At 37.6% G+C, this 24,184-nt stretch overlaps 1 protein-coding gene across 2 annotated transcripts in view; it reads right to left on the reverse strand.

Annotated features, from left to right (window-relative positions):
- Window positions 1–24,184, reverse strand: part of ADCY2 (adenylate cyclase 2) — a 230,638-nt gene that overhangs the window by 122,466 nt on the left and 83,988 nt on the right. The gene's annotated exons all lie outside the window — the stretch shown is intronic.

The following is a 24,184-nucleotide window of genomic DNA, read 5'->3' on the forward strand; positions in this document are numbered from 1 at the left end:
AATGAAACCAATTCTGAATTCAATAAAAAATATATGTATTAAAGGAGACTGAAGTTGAGATACAGCTTCAATCTGATCAATCTGAAAGGTCCTAGTGTATCATATAGCCTGGAATACAAGTACTACATGATGCCATAGTGCTCCTGGTCTGGAAGGTAAGGAGGAAGAAAGCAGGCTAAAATTCCATTAATTCTCCACAGTTAATCCAATAATGAGGTTTATCATAGATTTCCTCAGGGATCATTCACGGTCAGTTTTGGTGTACCTGTGTACCAGGCAATCCTTTGTGGACTAGTATGAAAAGAGCCAGAGATGTCAGAAAAAAAATCAGACAGTATGCTACAGTGGTTCAGAAAAATGAGCTAAGTTGCCCTATTAACAGAAATCCCTCTCTTTGAGGGATACATTTTATTCACAAAAAAAAGAAAAAAAAAAAAAAGTTTTAATGCTCCTTTTATAAATGTACACTTAAAAATGAGAGTTTCAAAGAAATGCTTTTATTTTCTTCAAAAATTATAAGATCATTACTAGCAATACCTGTTTCTCCATCAGTGACATTTCTGACATCTCACCTTTCATGGTTCCATACAGCTAAAAGCAGGAATTATACACTTTTGCCACAAAAAGGATTGACGTTTTCAGTTTGATAAAATTTTAATTTATTTCCCTAAAACTTCAGGATCATGGCATTATAATGTTTCCAAAAGCTCCATCTGAGGTCTTAAAAATGTCTAGAATTCATAAAGATAAACTCAAGGAGAAAAACCTACATTTCTCACTTTCTCCAAAGAACCTCATTTATGAAGCAGAGGCATAAGAAAAAGTATAAATGAAACATTTTATAACAGTCAATGATTTAAAAACCTGTAAGAGATGACAGTGTACAGAAAAACATTTGAACCCAAAATACTTTTACGTTTCTTTGCAAATCACAAGTGTTTGCTTCTGCTTTGATGCGAGTAACATCACAGTAGTCTTAGCAGACATGGATTAGTGAACAAAGATCTTGTGTGAGAGATTACCTTCTAGGGGCAGGGTGTTCCAACTGGCAATCACTGCTAGTGTTTGAAATGAAATTATGAAATGAGAATAAATGCTTGGAAATAAAGATTGCTGGGCATAGAAGATTCTTAGATATGCAGTGGGAAGGTTTAGCAATAAAAGGGACACTGATCTGAACTGAAATAAACAGTATACTGTCATAATCTCTATGTACTGATCTTTCTTGAAAAGCTTACTAAATGTACTGTCCGACTTCATAAAGTTATAGACTATTTAAAGCAAAACTTCAGGAATATAACCAATCAAAATTTTAAAAAGTATACTGTGATAGCTAGATGGAGGAATAAATTATGAGTATCATCTTCACAGCCATAGAAAAACAGACTAGAGATTTATGACTGAACTAGCTGAAGTGAGAAATAGATGGAAACAAGCGACTGACAGGCAAGGAAGCGAATTAACCAGGCTTTTCAGATTCTCAATAGGGTAATTCAGCCCACATGAAGCTCTGTGCTAGCTTACAGTACCTGAATTAGGCTGTTAAAAGACAACTCAGATATCTCAGCCTTTGCATACTTAGTGTAAATGTAACACATCAAGTGTGTAAGCGGGTATGTAGGTAGAAACTCTGTTCAAATCTTCATTCATTCTTTTGGCTAGACCACGCTAGTTTCATTCAGAAGTGTGTCACTAGGGTACTAACTTAGAAAAAAAAATTCCAATAAATGAGTGAACTGGTTTCTAACTTAGACCAACAGATTTTTTTTACTGGCTTAATGTTTCTGTGAATGTTTCTGTATTTGTCACTGAAGAGTTATTGAGTGAAATACACATAGACTGTTCAATAGAAAATGCAGTTAACATTACTAAACAAATTAAACAACATGTATATTTCTTGCTGAGTCTCTCATTTCCTACATCTTGCATTTTCTTCTGAACTGTGGACCAGTTTCACACATATGATGGAGATGAGCTCCATCCTGAGTTTGCTCTAAAAGAAAGATGTTCAAAGTTTTTCTCAGTCCAAAAAAAACCTACATTAATTGAGCTTCTCACTTTGTAAGCAAGTACTCTAATCAGTATGCAATTGTACAAAAAATTCCTCCTGTTCAGTCACCTGCTCTGAGAAGAATCCATGCTGTAAACCATACCTGGACCAAAGCACTTGGAATGAAATCTTGAGTCACACTAGTTTTCTGCATTGTCATTTCTCTAGGCTGGGTCTTTGCAGGTCTTTATCCTTCCCTCTTTTTTATTTCTACCCACCTCTATCTCCCTTTCCACCAGATGAATGTAGGATAAGAGCAGATGTGGTGGATCTTCTGGTAAGAAACTCTGCATCTGAGAGCTCTGATCAACTGTGCAAATAAAACTGTAGCCAAGAACCTCTATAAGGGAGCTAAGGGGCACCTGAATACAATACATGCAATAAATATACACTATATATATATATAAAGTAATACAATACATATACAATAAATGTAGGCCATGTCCTTCTGCCAAGGAGGACAGGTCTGAGTGGTGGAAGAGGTTGTGACTAATAATGGTAACTGTGTTGGGTTGGTGTGGTGGGGTTTTGGTAGTGGGAGAGGGGCCACAGGGGTGGCCATGAGTCTGTGAGAAGCCTGTGCTGGAGCAGTCTATTTTTGAAGAAACTGCACCTAGTGGGAAGGACTCATGTCGGAGAGGTTCATGAAGGACTTTCTTCCATGGGAGTGACCCCACGCTGGAGCAGAAGACTGTGAGAAGTCCTCCCCCTTGAGGAGGAAGGAGTAGCAGAAAACAACATGTGACAAACTGACCATAAACTCCTTTCTCTGTTTCCCCTGTGCCACTGTGGGGGAGAAGGTAGAGAAATCAGGAACAAAGTAATTTAGGCCCAGGAAGAAGGGTGGGGTGAGGTAAGCTATTCAAGACTGGTTTTGTTTTCTCTTTTGTCCTGCTCTGATTTTATTGGTGATAAATTAAATTGTTCTTTTTTTTTTCTTTTCCCCTAAGTTGAGTCTGTTCTGCCTGTGACCAAAATTGGTGAGTGAAACCTCCCCATCCTTGTCTCGACCCATGAGTTTTTAGTTGGATTTTCCCCTCCCAATCCCACAGTGGGGGGAGGAGTGAGCGACTGGGTGCATGGTTCTTTGTTACCAGCTGGCAACAGCAGAAGAAGACCAGGGTGACCTCAAAGATAGTGTTGCATGAACCTAGTTAATCCCCTTTACAAACAGATGCTGTATGAAAAAAACACCAACATCCACAGTATACATAAACTCTAGTACGCTCCAACTCAATTCACCATGTGGAAACATTGAGTCACCCAACAGAATTTCCAACATCTCTGTACAGTCAATAGAGAGGGAAGTCCATCTCCTGGGACATCTGTATCCTTTAGATATAGCCTTTAGATGTACACTGTGGTGAAGATTCTGCTTAATTGATGGATAAATGCAATGTCTACAGAAGGTGATGTAAATATGAGTCAAAAATTAATGCCAGGAACACCAAGATAGCATGAAGAAGTATCTCTAAGTACTCCAAGTACCAGTTTGTACCTGTTAATCACTTAAGGAACGTCATCATGTCTGATCTCTCTTCCATCTCTTTTGACCTACAGAAAGCTGCATGCACTTCCAGGCAGTGGGTCATTTTCTAAATTGTACTTTTACATTCAAGCACATGTATTTTTCAGCATCAGTGAATATAAAGTAATCTGATATCTAGTGCTTAACTACCAAAATAGACTGTATTTAAAAGCAAATGAAGACAAAGTTAAGTAGCTATGACTAATTTCTCAAGAGAGCATTGGGTTGCTGAAAAAAAAATGTAGTTTATTATACGGATTACATAGTAATGGTGCAAAATCCTAGTTCAATTTTTGAAAGCTGCCTACAAAGGTGTATGTATACAACAAAGTACTATGCTATATAAAAGTAAAAGAATTAGAATATAGGCTGCTTATGAACTGAAGCATAAATAACTTGTTAAATACCTTAGTAACTGCATTCAAAGTTTCCCTAAGTGGAAAGCCTACAATTTATGAGTTATTTTGTTGCATTTCTTTCCTCTTAGATATTACAGAATCACAGAATCGTCATGGTTGGAAAGGACCTCTAATATCATTGCGTCTAACCTTCAACCCCCAAAAAACCCTAACACCCTAAAAAAACAACCAGATTCTACAGACCCTTCCCACAATTCTTGCATGAACAGAATTTTTACCAATGCCCTCCCTGACTTAATTAATTATCTTTTCAATAGTTAGATTCCACTTTTCTTCTGGATAAGAAAGCTGAGGAAATGGAAGCTAAGGAGTGGGCAAGAAAGGCTGTAATTTACATCATCTGCATGGAAATTAGAGTAAAAAGAATTCTTGTGTGTCAAGGTGCAAATTCTTTAGCTCTGCAAAGGTGAATAGTCTCTCTCCCCATGTGATCTTTCATTTGATGGTTTGCAGTGTGACTAGCCATGCTTGGAAACAAGTCTGTACTTCTTAGGAACCTGTAAAGTTTTAGACAAAATTCAGCTAGAAAGAACAACAGCGGGTACAGTTAAAAGAAACTAAAAAACAGTATTTAAAAAATAAATGTTTAGCCACCATGAACACTAGTAACTTGCATTGTCACCATGCACTGTGCTAAATACCATTATTTTAGTACATGTGTTGAGAAGGTTCTCCAGCCACTCCATACAACACTCTTGCCCATGGAGCTCTAGTCAAGTGATATGATGTTGACCTGTTTTCTTTCACATTTCTAGACCTACAGAGGTCCAAAGTAAAGAATTCCAATGTTTTAATGATGTTCAGCATCAGCAATATCTATAGCTATGTGATAGCTAACAAGAAAGCTGACAGAACTGAAGACAGGAGACTCTTTACCCATATGACAACCACTGTTTCAAAAACAAGTAGTTTGGGGAGAAGTGACATTAATTATGTCTGTCTTCCTATGGATTTGTACCCTATTGCCTGTTTATTTCCTTACTTATACAGTGCTTCCAACTCCTCAAAAAGACTGTTACAGCTACAGCATTAAAACAAGTGATCAAGTGCCTGGTCCGCCAGCTGCTATTACACAATGAAACTGGCCTTTACCTGTATTTCTCTTAGGAACATCACCAAATTGGGGTCTCTATCATGAAAGCTCCTGTCTTTCATAAAATAATGGTGCGGTCTTTCAGATTTTTATTTCCATTTCAGGGCTGATGGTATAAATTCATGAATTAAAGTTATCTGGGTACAGAACATGGCAGGTTGAACACAGAATATGGGCAACTGCAGACTTATTTCCTTAGGAATTCAGAGTAAAATTTCTTGAATTTTCACAACATTATCTTTAATACTCTGAAAGGTAAAAGGTATTGAAATCCTCAAATGCTCATGAAGGCCACAATGAGAACACAGTACTGATGAACAGAAGAAACAAGAAACTTCAGTGTCCTCACTTCCATGGGCAGCCTGTCCCAATATTTAACAACCATTTCAGTGAAGAAATTTTTCCTAATACCCAATCTAAACCTTCCTTGGCGTTAAGCCCACTTCTTGTCCTATCTCTTCTTATTTAGGAGAAGAGACCAACCTCCATCTTGCTACAACATCTTTTCAGGTACTTACAGAGAGCAATGAGGTCTCCCCTCAGCCTCCTTTTCTCCAGGCTAAACAACCCCCGTTACCTCAGACGCTCCTCGTAAGACTTGTTCTCCAGACCCTTCAACAGGTTCATTGCCCTTCTCTGGACATGCTCCAGCACCTCAATGTCCTCCTTTTGGTGAGGGGCTCAGAATTTAACACGGTACTCAAGGTGAGGCCTCACCAGTGCCAAGCACAGGGGGACATTCACTTCCCTACTCCTGCTGGCCACACTATTTCTGATACAACCCAGGATGCTGCTGGCCTTTTTAGCCACTTGGGCACACTGCTGGTTCATGTTCAGCCAGCTGTTATCCAACACCCCCAGGTTCTTTTCCTCTGGGCTACTCTCCAGCCACTCTTCCCCATGCCTGTAGTGTTGCCTGGGGTTATTGTGACCCAAGTGCAGAACCCAGCACTTGGCCTTGTTGAACCCCAAACCATTGGCCTCAGGCCATCGATCCAGCCTGTCCAGGTCCCTCTACAGAGCCTTCCTACCCTCAGGAAGATCAAGACTTCCATCCAAAAGCTATAACGTGAAGAATCTCAAATGTCTGTAAGCAAGTTAGGTAAATAGAAAAATTGCAATTTTGCAAGAAATGACCCAATTAAAAATAAAACCAACACAAACAAACAAAAAAGGAAAAAAACAAATCAAAACAACAACAAAAACCAAAAAACAGCAACCCAAGATTTACCCAAAATAACCTAGAATGAAAAACAAGAACAGTTGCTTGAATTACTTATTATTCCAGACATCAGCAAACTGCTTCATGTTTTCAGTGCTAAAATAAACTTGGTAAAAAGTCCCTTTATGGAAGGGGAATTTATGTCATTTTACAAGCCAGGAAGTTGTGACTCTGTCTTCCAGTTTGTAGGAGTAATTCTCTTTGTAGCTTTTGCAATCAGTGCATTGTGGACACCAGCAGGATATTCCTTTTCTATAGTATTTATATTACTTGATGTGATTCTATTTTTATTGTTATTACAGATTGATACTTCTGATAGCTCCAGGCAATTCTCTGGAATGACTGCATTTATTTTACTCAGCTCTGTGCGTACACAGAGCCTATCTGTATGCCAGGGTAGATTAAAACAGACCATAAAGTATAAGCTCTTGAATCAAAACCAGGAAAAATACACTAGAAACAAGAATCACAGTTATGGTCCCTTTAGATCTCTTCTGTGTAATATACATAAGTGACATAATTCACTCTAATTAATGACTCTTCATCTTTTGAATCTAAAATATTTTTTTTTGCCTGAGGGGAACTCTTACTCTCTTAGTCTAGAAGGAACCAGCCAGCCACTCCACTCCCCTTCCTGCCAGCAAACATGGCTTTTGTGTTTACTTGAGCCTTTGGGATATATTTTTTTTCAATACTATTAAACCTGCTCAAACATATTTGAATATACAATTAATTGAAACAAACAAAAAAAACCCCAAAATTCAAACCTATTCAGACATTTATTTAGGTAAAACAGTAACTTTGAGTTTGACTTTAATTTTGAAAACAGAGTATGTAAAAAGTTGATCATCTCACCATCTTAAAAAGACTGGGATTCATTTTTAGGTCCTAGATCTGATATAGGAATGATTATTGCTATTAAAAATAAAAAAATACATTTAATACAATAAAATTTAAACAGTTTAATTAAAAAAAAATCATATATGCGGTAATATATGTCTTTGAAACATTACAGAAATAGTACCGTCTGATTTTTTAGATACTCTCAGTCTTTTCCAAGACATTAATCTGATTCACTCTTTAAATAAAGACTAAAATCTGTAATATAAATTTATTTACTTACAGTATCAGTAATACGCTGCCAAGTTAAATGTGTAACAATAGATTTCTCCTTCCTTTCCCGTAGCAGGACTATCACTAAGCATCTCTCCTGTACTATCTACCCATCTTCATTAATTTTATTTCATATTATTATTTAAAAGTTTTCATTACATTTCTTTATATATTATATATCTCTAAACATCTCCCCTTCCGGCAAGTTTTACAGAAATTAATCAATAGGTTCAAAAGCTAACAGGAGAAGGCAGGACAAACAGATAAATGCACTGATAATCCCATATGTGCTCTTTATTAAAGTAGTAACTTCTGGCACACCTAACTGGAAATGAGATTACCCTCAAAACCACAATAATGATTTCAGCTTTCTTCCTCAAATGTTGAAGCTCATATTGTGTTTAACTGCACTGCATATTATGTATGCTACATACTCTCTGTTATCAATATATAATGAAACAAAAATCAATGGACAGTTTAGTATTACATTAATAAATTCCAGCAAGAACATATATTCAATGAAACTTTTCTATTGCATTGGAAACTGGTGACAATAAATACGTGTTTTAATCCAGTCGATAGGTAATGTAAATGAAATGTAAATGAAATAGTATTTTTATGTTCTCTAACTACACAAATGTTTTCCTCAGGTGATATTTCTCTCTATCAGTATTCATGATGAACTAGATAAGCTTTTTAATAAGAAATATTCTTCAAGTATTTGTTCTGCTTCTCTGATGACTACAACAAACTTTTATCAAGTTAATTTTTCATAATTTGGCAGCCTTTGCTAGAGAACAGCAGTCCTGGGCTACATACTTCCAAAGAATAACAAGAGTGCTGCGTAACTGAAGATAGTTATGACCTACAAAACTGGATTAAACTGATTCCAGAATGTCCTCAGAGCCAAAGTTTTTTATTATGACACTCTTATATGTGTTTTAATGTGTTGGGTTTCTTTAAGAGCTTGGTTACCATTTTGAACTATATTGAGATCTCCAATCAGCATTTAGGTTAGTTTTTCATTGGAGGGCAAATAACAGGAAAATTTGCACTTAGAAAACGTGAAAGTTCAGTTTTCTGGTGTCAGGAAAACGCTATCAAGAGTCAGCAAGTTGGGACAAAGAAAGTACTGAATTTGATTTGCATTCAGAAATGAATGAAGTAAATATTCAAACCTATTCATGCTGCTGCTGCCAACTCATTCCGTCTTTACACAAAATATGCCATTTTCTCCCCATGCCTCAAAAATGCCAAGATGTCATTATTCAGGTCAGACTTTCTACTCCAAAGGCTTAAGTGTGAAGCACATTGGACACTTTAAGCATTTTTTTTTCCTAAATCACATGGTTTCTGGGCATATATTCTGACTAACACCTCAAAAGTTAGCACAGTACCTCACATTCATACCAGTATTAGTGACAACCCTATATAGCAGCATGTGGTTATATTTTATAGACACCTAAAATACTACACAGCATTAGCAATAGCCTATTACTCTGAAACTACCTGAAAGCAATGATTAAATAAATAGAGGTACTTGTCCGAGGAAGAGATATTTTCCATGCTTCCACAGTTTTCTTATTCTTTAAGTCTGAATATAAGAACCTACCATCAGTCCTACCTTCTATCCCGTCTTTTAAAGAACTATTTACCCATGCATCCCTCCCAGCTACTCAGTTCACTGAAAAGGCTTGGGCAAAGGACTCTTTCAAAGACCTTTTGGAAATCCAAGTAGTGCTTTCAATTAAAACAGCCTCATTCACGTGTTTGTTGATACCTTCAGACAACTGCAAAACATTTCTAAGGAAAGATTTCCCTTTACTTCTTCCAAAATACAATCTCTTTATCCCATGCAGAGGGCTGGGGACAGTTGGGGTTGTTCAGCCTGGAGAAGAGAAGGCTTCAGGGAGACCTTATAGCAGCCTTCCAATACCTGGAGGGGCCTACAGGAAAGCTGGGGGAGGGGAGGACTTCTTACAAGGGCATGCAGTGATAGCTTTTAAGCTGAAAGAGGGTAAATTTTAGATTGAATATGAGAAAAAAATTCTTTTATGTGAGGGTGGTGAGACACTGGAACAGGTTGCCCAGAGAAGTTGTGGATGTCCCCTGCCTGGAAGAGTTCAAGGCTAGGTTGGATTTGGCTTGGAGCAACCAGGTCTAGTGGGAGGTGTCCCTCCTCATGGCAGAAGGGTTGGAACTACATGATCTTTAAGGTCCCTTCTGACCCAAATAATTCTATGATTCTATGATTTTAAGACTCGCTATTCCTACAGCTCTGGTTTTCACTTCATGCAGACAATTAACAGTCCTACAGTTTCCCTGACCCTTTCTAGAATAGTTTTATAAAGTTTATTTTTGCTACCTTATGGTCTTCAGGAACCAAGGTCTCTCTTAGAATAATCTATATATGTCTTCCTTTCCACATGCCTCTGAGAAGGATTTTAATGTGGGAACTTCTTCAGTTACTTCTTCCCTGAACAGGGACACAGAAGTTGTTTCTCTGTGATGGTCTTGCGTTCCCTGAGTATTTTTATAACCTGGATGTCAAATGGCCTTACAGACTCTCTGGAAGTCCTTTTGTTATTCAGCTGCTGAAAGAAGGATTGAGCATGCAAGGAAGGGGAAATTGGTTTGGTTCACTGCCATGGCTCTAGATGGTATCTATTATAAATTATATACTTCTAGATATATGTTCTTCCAACTCTTATCTGAGTTGTGTTAACTCAGAGACGTCTTGCAACACTTTAAAAAAACATTTGCACAGATTAAATATTTTCACTTTGGCTGATTAACTTCAGTGAAGCAAATATATTCTAAAATTGCTGATAAAGCCTGCCAGATCACTGCTAATTAGCAGAATGGCTTTTTCTAGCAGTAACAATTGCAACTACAACAGGCATAAGGCACAAGGTGAACTGAGATAGTTCCATAAGCTTCTTTATAGTAAGACTGCGGAGCATCTAAGGCAAATGATATTTTAACTGAATTACAATTTAAAATTTAAAACTGTTTATGACTATGTAATATTGAAAGTAACAAAATTTAATTTCCATATTATAATTTTCTGACAGATTCGGTATGTATTGATTGCTCGTATTTTCATTTATTCTTTCCTGGGTTCAAAATATTTGTTAGAGATTTTGCTTTGGGTGTGAACTTATAAATTCTGTGCACCATACAAAAAGCAGGTTTTGGGTTGAGAATGCATGGAAGAAAAATTAAATTCTAGTAATAAACATGAAGAAGTATTCCAAAGAATATATTTTCATAATCAAATGGGTTTAATATTGTGAATAGGAAGACAAATAGAAGTCCACTGAACTAGTATAAAGGCCATTTCCATTATAACCTTGTCTGTTGTTACCTTCAGTTCTCTGCCTTGTTAACAGATTTTGCATTTAACACATTTCTTAATGATTGGTTTACAGTTTGTATAATAAATTTCTACATATTTTAGAAAAGACAAGCTGTGAGTCTGTGATGGAAATACATCATGACGCTCTGCAAAAACTGACAGACCTTCCTACATAAAAAAAAGAATACACATAAAAAAAGTAATGTAAAGGAAAGAATATTCCAATTTCCAGATGACTGCAGTCATATTGTTATTTATTATTAAATTTTTACTTCATTTCTAAATTTGACTGAAACAGTATTGGAATGCTATGAAAAAAAGTAGAAATAGTCACAGGAAAACAATCTATTTTTACAAAATCTAATGTACATGCAGCGACAAAAAAATAAGAAACAATTTTGCTTAATTTTTCACATCTGCCTGTGTTTAGAAGAGATACTTGTTTTGAACCTAGCATGGTTTAAGCTAATAGAAAAATTACATCATAGGTGCTTCTAAGCAGCAATTCAGGCAATGTAGAGAGTGCATTTGACATGTGGGTGTTTTTTTATACGGCATGTCTGCACTGTTTATTCTCTAGCAGAAAAATAACCCCCTACAAAAAGAAAATCCCTACATAAAAACCACCAGTTGCACTTGCTAATACAAGCTGTCTTTTAGAGTTAAGTTTCACCCTGCAACCTACCTTTTAATAGTATTGCCTGCCATTGGAAATACCAACAATACTACACTAGAAAAGATCCGGAGCAGTACCCCTCACACACCATATCTTCTCAATCAGAAAAGAGTGTTGGAGCACCCACATGTTGGGAAGCAATGGGCTATCTCAAGGAAACACTTCTCAGCATCAACTAGAATGGCAAGTTTATTCAAGGCAATGGCAGTTATTTAAGTTCATCTTTTAAATACAGATTCTCAATTCTGTAAATCCACATAAACATTAAGTTAATTTTTCCTTTCTTAATTTTGTTCACTTAAAATTTATCTCAGAATAATTTAAGTGTATGGACACTAGCCATGTTCAGCATTGGGGCTGCAGAAGAGTCTCTGCTTTGTTTACTCTCCAACTAAACATATTAAAGGAAGTGTTTCTTAGCTTTCTACAGTGGATGTTCATTATCTCTACTTTGAATATCCCAGTCCAATCAGCAAACTCTGCTACCTCATCATTCACCTCCTTCTGCCAAAAAAGGTTTTCAGTCTACTTTCCTCTTTGTGGAAGCTACAAAATCACACCTAGGAATCAGCAGTTCTCCAATGTGTCTAAAAGAGCACAGAAACTGATTCCTTCCTTCCCCACTTCTATTGATTATATTATTAGACATTTCTACAAGCTGTAGGATGCTGAAGAACAACACAGGCTAACCTAAGCTCTTCCATCTCTCCCAAACTCATACCAGCTCAAGTTTATCACTCTGCATAGAACTTCTCTCCAAGCAAATTTCAGAGACACCCCAGAAACAAACACAGCTCAGATATCCATGCATGAACTTGAAGAACTTGGTGTTTTGGTGGTGGTATCATAGGATGGTAGTACAGTGGCTAAGTCAGTGCATTATGTGATCCTAGATCCTAAGAATAACTGACATGCTTTCTCCCTTTTATTCTGCACATAAATTTGAGGAAGATGTTTCAAGACTGCGTTGAGACTCCAAAGAACAGGCTTCATGGCAAATAGCTATGGACTCTGTAAAAGAAGACTGTTGACCAATGAGCAGGCAGGATTTAGTAGGTAAACTCCAGAAGTAATCTCTGAATTGCCAGTTAGATGGGTAACACCAGCAGGTCTGGTTTTCGCAGAAGCATGAAAACCAGGTATGGTCCCTGGTGTTGGGACTTCATGAAGCAAAAGCATGAGAAAGAATAAGATCAGCAGCTCACAGGAGAGCTCTAAATGCTGGCCCCAAGCAAGCATGAGGGGAGCCTCGAGTAAGGTCACACAATAGAAGACTTCCCAACACTGTAAAACTTAAAATGCCAGAAGGGTCCAGAAGGAACTTTGCTTCCTCTGGTCAAGGCTTAAAAATCCTGCTTAGGGTTTTGTTAGTGCTCCTTAATTCAGTAAATTTGTTTAATCTTTTTAGTTGATTGCTCCAGGATTTCTTTGGGTTTCTGTTATGTATACATTCAAAATTGTGACTTTCTATTGTCTCCCTATGGATTTCTTCATCTTTCTCTATCTCCACTTGTCCACTTCTGTAGTAAAAGAAATATCTCTGAGTTTGCACTGTGCAGATAGCATAGCTATGTGTTTATGGAGGTAACACAAAAGTGGACAGGGAATTGTTTCAAAATGGTCTTTTACAAGGCGCTCTTCAGTAAAAGCAAGCAAAAGCATGAGCAGTGGCTTTAGAGACAGCTAGCTGGCCAGCACTGAAAAGAAGTTTGAGAAGCTAAATTAGTCCTCGAATCCTGAATCAGTGCTAAGAGGCACAAGCTGTCAGTGAGGCAACCATCTTGAGCAAGGCAAACACAGACCTAGATGCAAAGTAAAATATCAGTGAATACAAAATAAATTTCTGCTTGAAATAAATATTTGTTACTTTTGTTCTGTTCCCACTCTGAAAGAATCTTCGTAATATTACTTCACAGGCTGACAAAGAAAACAGTTGTGTTCCCTTTCTTTGTTTGGTGTTTTCTGGAGCTGCCAACATTGCCTGTGTGGCTAAGGGCAGACGTAACCTCCCTGCAGTTACAAACGCAAGTAGACGTTTCTGTACTGTGCTGAACAGGCATATTGCCTGCCAAAGAACAGAAAAATGTTTGCAGAACACACGCCAGGGCAGTGCACACTAACCACACAAGCACTGCTACAGAGCCTTGGAGATTATTTCCTGGAAAAAGTATTTTTTCCTCCAACAAAATCTAAACTTGCATCCCATTCTGGTTTGGGAAGCTACAGCTTTTTAGTGCCTGACTTTATCTTACAGAAAGAAGGTAATATAATTTAAGTGCTCTCTTTATTATCAAGACTTTACCACAGAAAAGAAATTTCATTATTTCTGAAACTGGAGAAGCATTCTAAGCCAATGTCTTACCTACAACACAAAATTAGCAGCATTACATCAGGGATGAATGTGCTTCTCTCTTGTTAACAAAATGGTATTTTTTCCAAAAGCAATCTGCCATTTCCACATAAAAAATTGTCTTTTGTTTTACATTCTCTCCACATTTGCACAGCACATAATCCATATCAACAGATTTTTCTTTGCCTTTTCTAAATAAGAATGCTTGGAGAGTGTCTCAGAGGCAAAAGACCCAGAAGACTATTTTCTCATTAGGTTGTTACAGCTCCAGTTGAAGGTGCAAGTCAAGGACACAATAGGATGCAACCACAAGAGCTGAGAGAGCTTGCTGATATCACTACAAGGCCATTCTCAATTGTCTTTGAAAACTTTGAAAGCAACATAAAACTTAACAGGACTTCCTAGCCTCACCTGGGCCTTCCACCTACATCCACAGGCCTAGAAGCTCTATTTAAGCATAGCCTATGGCCTTTAGCTCCTGCCTGAGCTGTGTCAGAGCAATGCTGTTTTCCATTTCAGCTATGCAGAACCACAGACCCCCTTGATCTGGACCTCAGACTGTGAACTGACTTGACCGCAGCTGCACCTTTTCACAGTGGATGTGCCAAGCGACTGCCAAACATAATTCTGACCTATGGACTGACTTCCCGGCTTGACCTCATGCCTTTCTCCTCACCATGATTTTGCCTTATGATCTTGACTCTTGGTTGAATCAAGTTGCTATCTATAGGCTTGCCTTGCTCACGTGCTGTGGGGCTGGGATCTGGGCAGTGAAGACCCAGCCCTGTTGCCTTGTCCCTTATCTGCTGCCTTTCAAAGAGCTCAGACCTTCCTGAGCTCCAAGCCAAGCACCATGGCGCTTCTGAAGAAAACCATCAGCCAGCATGAAAAGGACAAATTATTTTGACTATCTATAAGAAAAAAGTTGTATGATTTGTGAATGAGAATTTTCAGAGTTGCAATTTCTTGCACTGATGTCTTCAAACTTGGTCTTCAATCATTGCTTTCACATATGCTTTGATGAATAACAAATGATACGTCTGCATCAAGTTGTACTATACATTATTTCACTGTAATAAAATCTAAGTATAAATATTAGCTTGAGAATACACAAGAAAAATAAAGTTTTTGTTACATGTCCATATGTTGGTAAAAATCAAAAAGTTTATACACTGTCACATGAAGTACTACTAAGTACAAGCTCGTCTTCTAAACTGCAGAGATGATGTAGTATTGGGAACTTCAGCAAACTGGAGTTTCGACTAACATGAGGCCAAATTACAAAATATCTTGAAACAACGTATTTAAAAAAGCAGCATGAAATGACTAATGCAGTCAGAAATCTGTCACTAGTTTCCATGTAACTGTGGTAACATGTTTGCAAACAATAGTGTTACTATATATAGGAATACATTTAGACGTTGTAAATGTTACATATACTTTGGGAAAACAAAGAACCGATTTAAAATTGGAAATGACGAAATTGTAAAAATATGAAAAAATAATATACCTATCTAATCCTAAATGTTTTTAATGATCAAACAGTCAATACTGCTGTGAAGAAACCCTAAAATCCTAAAAAGTAATTAATATATAAAACACTCATTTATGAATAATGTTTGCTTCATGTTAATTAAAACACATCCTGCTTAAAAAACATAATTTTATTAGTTTGGCAAAATCATAAACAAAACATTTTAACAAACCATGAGCTGTGCTGCTGTATACTAAAATACAGAAACTACAAATTAGTTGCACAGCCTGTAGTTAATGAGCACAACCGACAGCTGAGAGACACTGGTGTGTTAGGAGTTTTACTACATATCTTTTAAAGGTGGATCTGTACGGCAAATGACTAACCACAAAACTGCAAGACCAAACCCCAGAGTTTAAAACCTTAGAAAATGTAATTCTTCAACCAAGGACAAAAAACTCAACAGTAAGGTTGAGTCATTTATCACTGCCAGCTCACAACAACAATTAAGTGCCCTAGCAACTCTTCCCAAATTATATTTCATGCCCCAGAGGTAACTCTCAATCCCATTACCGTTCCCCTCCTACCTCCCCCCCTGTTCATCTTCCTCTCAGATGTTCTTTTAGATTTCACAGAGAACATGCTGGAATGCTGTTATCCTTTCTGGGCCATAGCTAGAGCTGTGCACCCTGGTGAGCCACATTTGCTTTGATGCACTGCAGTTTGGGGTGTACAAAACACCCCCTTACAGAAGGGTTACTCCAGCAGCATGAGTATAGTCTAGCATGAACCCCCCTACTGCCATACTGGAAGCTACCCAGGCTTGGAAGTGCTTTGTGTAGCTGGTAGCAGTTAACCAAATATACCACTGTGTAAAAGCACAACATGACCATACCTTGAGACTTCCACACAATGGTCTACCTCTCTTAAAAGGGGTGGAACAAGAAAAAAATGGAGTGGAGAGAAGAGCCTGAGGTTTTCAGATTAGAAAAGGGACAATATTGTGGGAACATAATAAAGATTGACACGCTGCTGGATGGGCAGAGCACTGAGTACACAGGGACTGACCGTTCATTGGTCTCACTAAAAGATCAAGAGGATGTCAAATGGGCACATAAAACACACTAACTATGCAGTTCCTTGGCATGTGATGCTGAGGAAGCTGAAGTTTACTATAAACTTCAATCAATTGGAAAACTTATTGAAGAACAGTTGACCAAATTTATTTTTTTTAAAAAAAGATACTACCCCTCAACTAGGGATTGCTGGGAGCTGGGGGGGGGGGGTAGGCTTGGAAATTATTATAATATTCTTATATTTTTGTTTTATATTTATTTTTCCAAAGCCATTCCACCACTGTGCTGGTGACTGGATAACTACATAGAGCTTTCCTCAGGATTAGCAAGGTTGTTTTTCCTGGTCCTTATCTTCTCCCAACCAGTGTGGTTGGTGACTAGGCTGCTCTTCAGCTGAAACAAGCGGTTCCACAGTGAATATGCAGGGTATCTCACCCATCACCTGCAGGCTGATGGAGCCCTGCAGCACCTTAGACCAAAGGATTATTAGATAGAGCCTCACAGGCACATATAAGTGCAGTAACAATGAAGATAGAATAATGCACTTTCCTAGGCTAATGAAAACATACAGGTCCAATATATTAGCCAATTCCTATAGTAAAGGCACACTTTCAGCTTTGTGCCACACATTGCTCTCACTGCAGGGCAGAAAACTGTGCTGGGCTACAAAAGCAATTAAAAAATGGCCATTTTTTTTTTTTCACTCCTTTTACTCACCACAAGCACCAATCTGACAGAATATGTACAGTGGTTCTGTGCCAAGTATGTTAGGATTGTACCAAACTCATACGGTACAAAGTTAAATGATTCTCCTTGGAATTTCCTGTATTTAAAGCTTAAAAGGATTTTTTATAGAGTAAGGCAAAATGCTACAGAAGACTACGAAATTACATTTGTCTTGTTTTCACTATGATACCTGAAAGCTCATAATCTTTAAAGTGCTTATCTCCACAATTCTCTCAGAGTTAAAAAATTCTAATTGTTGTCTTCTAAATGGAGACAGAACTGAGGTAGCAAAACTGCATTTGTCGTTTATGTAGACACCCTGCAGTCACTTTCCTGTGCAGATCACTTCAACTCTGTTACCTTTCAGCCCTACCAAAAGAATTATAAGCCTTCAGAAAGTAATCCGTGTCAAAGCTGTACTGCTACTAAATGAAGTACCTTTATGTTTTTCTTTCTTTACAAGTAATCCAGGCATCCAACGGATAAAAAATAAGGGATGTTAGTTATGCTTCCTGTACTACTGGAAGCTACTATACTCACTGGGTTCCAAGAGCAGTTTTAGCTGCAGGTTATAGGCAGGGAAATTACACTATCCAGTGTTTGTCATTGGTACACACTTACTAAATATCAGAAGAGAAGAGATCAAATACTGGTCTATTCAGATTTTAAAAATAAATAACCAAACCTAGCTGAAAAAGATATAGTAAGTTCCTCCATGCTTTTAAAATACTACAAGTTTTACCAGAATTTTTTAAACATTTCTTGCTGGTGAAAAATTGCTATATGTGTTCAATAAATGACTAAATGAATGGAGCTTAAAATAAGATTAAAAAAAAAACAAGTCCCACAATAAAAAAAATAAATAATCAAACAAAGAGCTTAGCAGGAATCAAACTAGTACGAAATGAAACCAGAGTTAGAACAGTTCATTAATATATTTAATGACTATGCATTAAAAGGAAATTAAAATGGATTCTAAAAGCCTCTAAAAAAAAAAAAAATAGCTCAGTTTAATGAACTTTTATTCAGAAATCTATCCCTTCTTTAAGTTCTTTGTATGCTTGCCTGCAAGCACATTGCACAGTCATTCAACATTAATTTAATATACAATACAGCGCTCATCACAAGCAACATGCTTATAGTCAGTTTGAGAATGCTCAATTGATATATTCAAACAACCACCAGTAGTCAATTCAAACAGATATTAAAAATAAAAATAATCCACCACAAATCCCAACACATTATAATTTTATATGGTTAGAAACAAATCTAAAAATAATTTATAGAAGAGCAATTGGAAGTCTATTGAAAACTTCTATTACAGATGAAAGAAAAGATTAGTCTCCTACCACAACTAGAGACTAATTTCAGACAGATGATTAAGGAATGAAGTACAATCAGAATACAAAGATGAGTGCAACTAAATAAACATAACAAAGACAGTGAAAAAAAACCAAACTTGTTAGGATTGAGAAATTATCTCACAGTAGAAGAAAATGTAAGAAATTTTTAAATACAGAAAATATTTAATTCATTATTTTAGCTTCTATATTACTCATACTTGGGATAAATACCAAAAGCAAATCAACTGCCTTAAAGACTCAGGTTGAAACATGATGCTGACGAAGGTGGTTATGAAAACATCGACACTGTCATGGACATGTTAAAGAAACTGCCTTACAGTTCTAGAACTTGGCTGTAAGATGAATCCTGAATTCTAAGCATCTCCCAAAAGTAATACTTTGTAGCATAAAAATAATTTTTATGCTTTACACATTTGATATTGTCCACTTGTTTCAATAGCTTGATAGGCAGAATATAAAAAATATTATATGCCACCCACCATCAAATAACCTCTTTTCTCCACAGGTCATTATTTTTCAAAGAAAATTAATGACCCTACATCCATGACTGAAAAAAGTAGAAGAGAATTAGCAAACCACAGAGCTGTCAACCATCTTGCCCTGTACCAAACGACAGACTGTAGGGGTGCCTGCTGGCTGGCAGGGTGAGGGAGCTGGGGATGGTGGTGCCCAAGGGAATGGTGCCCTTTCCTCTACTGTAACAGCACAGCCACTTCCCCTCTCCACTCCTGTAAGTCCCAGGCAGGCTGCCCAGGTCCCTTACCAGAGTAAGGCAACAAAGAAAGGACAGACTGCACAAAATAGCATTTAAGACAAGAACTTCCAGAAAAAGAAAAAAGACAAACGGCAGAGTGGGTGGCAAATGACAAAGTTTTGTGTGCTGCCTTTTAGATGAGGACGTGCTTGCTATTACTGTTAAAAATAAACAAACAAATTAAATACTCCAGATTTGTCTCCCATCAGGAGTGTTTATGGTAGTTACAGGAACTTCTATCATATCATGGGAAATGTTTCCATAACTGAGGAAATTTAAATCACATTTGAATAAAGATGTTTTGGAAACAAGTTAACTGCATGTCTTTTAGCTTGCCTACGCTGTGCTCAGTTGCTAGTTTTTTTGAGCTACTATTGCAGCAGGAGACTATCAAAATAGTGCATGACATTACCTGATACATGGTGATTTGTTCTTTAATTAAGATCAGCGTGACCTAGATCATAGCAAACATCTCCAAGCCTCAATTCCAATGGGTAAATCTATTCACAAGCTAGAATCAAGTTTCCTCTATTTTAAGAGAAACAAATAAATCTGGATTTTAAAGCAAATGTATAGTTGTGTCAAAGTGGATACAGAAAGGCTCTTTACAAGTTCCATGACAGAAACAGATTTTGATTTACTTCTTTTTGTGCTTCTTCAAAGATTGTCAAAGACAATCACCATCAATACTTACTGCATGGGCGGGAGAGCCAGAAGCTTTTTTGAGAACTGTCAGTTGAGGAACATAATATTGATCTGAGCAACACTCACAGGTGGCTACCTAAGATTATTTCTTACTTTTTTACCCTGGTTATCAATCATTTCTATGCAAGTCTCTATTCAGAGCCCAAATAGCCTCTTCTTGTGCACATGTTCAGATCAAAAGGCCCAGGCAGCACTGCGACCTGCTGGTTGTCTGCTTCATCTAGAAGTACAAGCTCCTAAAAATTCACAGTTCATTGCAAAGCAAGCAGGAAATCTGTACCTAACTCACGTGGGAAACAAAGCACTTTCTAAAATATTCGTAAGTGGCTTTTAGGCACACAAATATATTTGAAAATTTGGTCACAGTTCATTTACACTGAATAGCCTATTTGCACTTCAGTCACGTCTGCAGCAAGCAGGTCAGGCGACTGTTTTATTTCCACTCATCTCATCCTGTCTCCTTCAGCCAGTCACTTCCCTCTCCTTGAGTTTCTATGCATCCCATGAAGCAGCCCCAGCCATCTGGAGCCCATGCCCTGCCTTTGAGTAAGTCAGAACATAATTCTTCCTCTCAAAATTAAGACCAGCAAGATGCAGCTCACACGGCAGAAAAGCCCCTGCCTCCCTAAGACCCACCATTAGTAGGTCTGCTTATCAATCCAGCACTGCTCAGTGACTACAAGACAGACTTCCTAGGGTGCTTTTTGTGGCAGCTCCTTCTTTCCACAGCTGTTGCAGGTGAACTACCGAACCATATGAACAATCTTAAAAATAACAGATAATAATGATATCCATCAGATTTATTGAAAGTAGAAAAGAATATTGCCAAATAAAAGGTGTGCTTTTCCACTCCAGGTATGAGCTTTTCCTTTGCAATAATCTTCCTCAAAATAAAATATTATAGCACTTTGCAAACATATAGCATGTCTCAGGTCAAGCTGGTTGTATATTTAAATCATCATGTAACCAATAAAAAAATGCAAGAAATGGAGGCATTTGGAAGAAAGATGATACTTCAAAGGATTAAAAAAAAATAAATCAACAGACTTCAAAGAGAAAGCCAGAAATACAGGTAAGCTCTTCTGAATCCCAAAGCAATGTACCATGACACTGGCACTGATGAAATTTTATCACTGCTCTGTCTTTAGAAAACACAGAATTTTAAAATAGTTATATACTGAACACAGCTTTGGATTTTATTTATTTTTATATATATATATTTTTTAACTAGCTCAACGAGCTTCTTCAAAAGTTGAAAAGAATTAACTTCTGTTGAATGACCAAGATGAGCGGAGAGGTTGATACCCCAGAAGGGAGGGCCACCCTCCAGAATGACCTAGCAGGCTGGAAGAGTGGTCTAGCAGGAACCTTATGAAGTTCAACAGGGAGAAGTGTAAGGTCTTGAACCTGGGAACACATAACTCAGGAGCACAGTTCAAACTGGGATCCACCTGGCTGGAGAGCAGCCCTGTGGAAAGGGACCTGGGGGTCTTGGTGGATAACAGGCTCAACAGGAGTGAGGGAACAGTGTGCTGCAGCAGCAAAGAAAGCCAACAGGAGGCTGGGCTGCAACAACAAGGGCATCACCAGCAGAGGTAAAGAAGTCATCATCCCACTGTACTTGGTGCTTGTCAGACCACACCTAGAGTGTTGCATTCAGATCTGATCCCTGCTCTACAAAAAGGATGCTGACAGGCTGGAGAGGGTCCAGAGAAGGGCCACAAGGATGACCAGAGGACTAGAGGACCTGCTGTATGAGGAGAGGCTGAGAAAACTGGGTTTGTTCAGCCTTGAGAAGAGAAGGCTTCAGGGAGACCTTATTACAATGTTCCAGTACATGGAAAAGACAAGGGGTAATGGGCACAAGTTGCTCCTGGGGAGATTCCGATTGAACACGAGGTTAATTTTTTACCATGAAGACAGTCAAACACTGGAATAGTCTCGCATGGGAAGTGGTGGATTCCCCTACATTGGACTGTTTTAAGTCTCATCTTGACAGGATGCTGAGCCACCTCATGTAAACTATAGTATTAACTAGAAAGTTTGGACCAGATGATCCTTGAGGTCCCTTCCGACCTGGCATTCTGTGATTCTGTGATTCTGTGAATGTCTTTTACTTTGATTCTCTACAACACTATGAGGAAAAGGGAAAAAAAACAAACAACAAACACCACCCAAAACAATAGAACAGGCAAAGACGGCTGCCACAACAGAGTACTAGTCATATTTGCTGTTCTCTTTCCAAAAGCTTACTTACATAAATGTATGAGTGCCTTACCAACTATTAAAAGCATCTACAGTTTTAAAGTGAAATTCTTATTTTTCCATGTACACTAGGGTTTAGTGCTGTCCCTTACCTCTGCTATCTCCTCCACCCTAAAATGCTGCAAATGGTAGTAAAAAAACTGAACATCAACACTTCCAATCTATGTAGGAGGTATATACACTACTTGTTTGCCTAAGCCTAACCTGCCCCTCCAGGCAGTCTGACTCTCAGAGGCAACACTGCACTCACCACGAGGTTTGTGTTTTAACCTATGAGTAATCGAACCTGATGGTCTGTTGCTCACCTCATGGCAAAGTGAACAAAGCTGATGAACAAACAGAACATGTGGAAAGAAGACTTCTACACTGGGGTTCAGACACTTCTAAAAAGGTACTGTGATATTCAGATGTGCTTCATTCCAGCTGGACTCACTGAACTACAATGAAAGGTACTTACACATAAAGATAACCGAAAAACCTCACTAACCACAGCTGAAACACAACAGTATAGTCCAGAGCATTTGATTTACTGCTAAAATTATACATGTAGGAAGAGGGAAAATACATGTATTTATCTATTTTATATATATAATTTTGCTTATTATATATACACATATATATAGTAATACTGTCATACATCATATACAGGGAAACAGTTAATCCTTGATAAAGTGTTGAATACCACACCATGAATTTTACCCAAAAACCACTGTGAACTATCTGGTAACCATAATATGAAGTTCTTCAAGCCTGAGTTCAAGGAAATATGACTTTCAAGCCATACATGCTGTAGTTCTAGTTTGATCCATGTCTTGGGACGTTTTTTAGGGGAAGCCTCAAATATCTGAAACATAACGCCCCTTTGAGACACTGTTTATTGCTCTTTTGTGAACTAAATTTGTCAGGATGGAGCACAACATCCATAATACATACTGAAAATTCCCCTATCAGCAGCTACACAATTACACAATGCCTTACTTTGGCATCCAGGTAATGAGACAGGAAGTGCATTATCATGCAGATACACTGCAATTTTTTAACTTTTTTTTTTTTTTAATTCATGCCCGTTTGTATATCTTTTTGGTAGAATGTTTTTGTTGTGTTTGGGTTTTTTTTAAAGATGAACAAAGTTATCTTAGAAAAAACAGAAATATCAAATTATTCCTCCTAGTCTAGGAAAGATTCTTTGCCTGCTTCTAAGTACGGATTTTCATTTCCCACATCCCAGGTAATACGGGTATAGAATATTTTTCTTTAAAGAGCCAGCTTCCCAACCCTTAAATTGGCATTGTTCAAGTAACAATAATTTAATAAGAATAAAACTATTGTTAATTTAAAAAACTAATTAATAAGAACAAACAACAAACAATAAGCAACAGCCCTACAGAAACAATCCTAACTGCTCAGGTTTAGTGTAATGCAGCATAATCATAGTCATTCTTTTCTCCTTTAGAATTATTTTTAGTATAAGCAAGCCTCAACATTTTAACTTTTTACTTGAAAAGCTGACACATTTATTTCTCTTACATCACTCAAAGAAATGCATAACAACTCTTTTGAGCCTCCTTCACAAACCACAAAATCATGTGAATTTTGTTAAGCTCAATATTCTAAGTCTTCACCTCAAAATTGCATGGGTCAGGTCACAGATTTTTCATTTCCCTCACTAGTTACATTTCCAGCTAATTTGTGTTTGCCTTGAGGATCAGGCTCGTCATTTTTTTTCTTTTTATTCAGGGTCATCAGAATTTACAATGACCTACTTCTTTACTAAAAAAGCATGCTAGGAGGTATTAATGGATTTTCTGTCTTACAGACTGTGTTTTCATATTGTGTAATGGAAAAGTCCTTTCAGATCAGGGAAAGGCAGTAAGGAAAATCAAGAGAAATAATTTCCAGTTCTCCAGCCTGGGAAAGAGAAGATAGGGAAGGTGTGACAGAGGTTTACAAAATCATAAATGGCTTGGAGAGGGTGAACTGAGATCAACTGTTCAGCCTTTTTCAGTGTAGA

Source organism: Apus apus, chromosome 2, assembly GCF_020740795.1.
Source record: "Apus apus isolate bApuApu2 chromosome 2, bApuApu2.pri.cur, whole genome shotgun sequence".
NCBI classification, from domain to species: Eukaryota; Metazoa; Chordata; class Aves; order Apodiformes; family Apodidae; genus Apus; species Apus apus.